The sequence below is a fragment of the Temnothorax curvispinosus genome, unplaced genomic scaffold (assembly GCF_003070985.1).
Source record: "Temnothorax curvispinosus isolate PA1 unplaced genomic scaffold, ASM307098v1 QBEX01004419.1, whole genome shotgun sequence".
Classification (NCBI taxonomy): Eukaryota; Metazoa; Arthropoda; class Insecta; order Hymenoptera; family Formicidae; genus Temnothorax; species Temnothorax curvispinosus.
This window is the reverse complement of record NW_020214199.1, coordinates 1-1,951: the sequence shown is the minus strand read 5'-3', so window position 1 is coordinate 1,951 and position 1,951 is coordinate 1. Positions and strand designations below refer to the sequence as shown.

Below are 1,951 nucleotides of genomic sequence, written 5' to 3'. Positions count from 1 at the left end.
AAAACAAAAATCCGTTTCAGTCTTGAATTGACTGAATCCATTCTTATGCAACATCCAATAATGATTAAGCGTTGGTTTCCATACTTTTTCAAATTGAGAATAAAAACTAAATTCTCTTCAAAATACAATTTTTGAAATCCACAAAAGGCCATAGATGAAGAGCACAAATCGTTTTCTTCTTTTTCTTCTTCTTCTTCAGTTCTGTCACTCCGGAGTAAGGCAGAGTAAAGCGTGCAAATAATCCACAGCTCTCGACACTATTATTTATTTTATAAATTTGTTGCGTCTAAGCTTGCTCGCCATGGATACGATGTGCCAGTTGAATATTTTTTGGCATGGTGGTAACTCGCTTAGCGTGAATAGTGCACTAGTTCGTGTCTTCGAAAAGACCTACAAAGTACGCCTCGTTAGCTTCTTGGAGAGTTATCCAGCAAAACTTAGGAAACGGAGGTCAGTCTTGAAATCCTGAGCGATCTCACAGACGAGTTCGTGAAATGGCAATTTACGGATCAATAATTCTGTACTTTTCTGATAATGACGGATTTCACGAAGGGCGACGGTGTCGGGCAACAGTGAGGTTTTTTCATATCACCGGTCGGGGCACTCTTCCTCGCAGCTTTAGTGGCCAACTGTTTCCGGGGCGCCTTTCCTCCGGTTGACTTACGAGCAGTCTGCTTAGTATGTGTCATCGTAACGGTCAACTATCGATATGCGTCCAGCAGTATACGAGCGAAGCTCCTTGTCAGATTGAATTAGATCGACGTCTACAATAGCCCACAGTTGTCGAACCAGTCAATGGAGTCATCATCTTGAAGCAAACTGGCTAACTTAACTTTTATTTTGGAGTTTTACATCCTGGGCTACATGTTTTGCTAGGCTGGTGAGACTAATCTTCCCATTCTTTAAGTCTTGCAAGTGGAATGCTTCTTTCGCCAAATCCGCCGTTCCGTATAAAATCTATTCCGTCTTCATCACCATTGTGGACTTCACCCGTAGCCTTGGGTAAGGGGACTGTGTTATTCCCTACAGCACTAAGACTCCGGTAGAACTTAATCACTTTATAAAATGTCGTCTTGTTCTTCATCTTCGTAAAGCATGATGTTTACTCATTGATTGATTCTTGCTTTCCTCGGTATTTTTCTTTTTCTTAAAATGTTGATGAAGTTGTATTTTGTGTGAATTTTTTGCAGACAACATTAAGGTCGGCGGTACTCGTTTTCAGAAAAATGTAAAGTTAACTTTAAAATCGCATTTGGTAAAATTATTCTTTGAAAAATATAAAAAAATGTTTTTTTTTATTTTCTTAGAATTGCAATGAAATTTGCAATAAAAATTATACTTCAATAGACTACAAAACATGCATTTTTTAAATATATTTTTGGCAAAAAAGAATATCTTAATAATAGTTATTGATAAAGAGCAAAATAATTCCTAATTTGGACGAAGTATTTGACGAGGATTCAACGTATGTACATACAATAAATAATAAATTGAAAACGTTATTTTCGAAATATTGAAAAACTTTTAAATTACAACTTTTCTTTTCATATAAAACGTCTTTTTTCAAATTGCTTTACATTACTTTATTCACAAAATTACATAATTTTAAATTAGATATATCTTGGCAACATATAAACATAATTCCCCATTTTGTTTTAATAATAAAATTTAATTACTTGTTCTATTTTAAATACTTGCATTATATTAAGTAAAACATGAATTCTCTCTAAATTTCTTGGAATGAAATTCCACTCGAAACTAGTAAACTTCACTTAAAGCAATAATATCATTATTGCTGATAATACTGCTATTCAAACGGAATAACATTTCATTTTTTATATAAAATTAAATATTTAACTACATCCATAGAGGAAACTTTAAATCCATACAAGTCAATGTTTCAATCAATTAGAATGAATTGCTCACTCTTTTTTGAGTAAATTGTTGAATG

The 1,951-nt window shown here is 33.7% G+C and overlaps 1 pseudogene; it reads right to left on the bottom strand.

The window, feature by feature from the left end:
- Positions 1–286: 286 nt before the first annotated feature.
- LOC112453504 lies at positions 287–689 on the bottom strand (annotated as a pseudogene).
- Between the last annotated feature and the right edge of the window lie 1,262 nt (positions 690–1,951).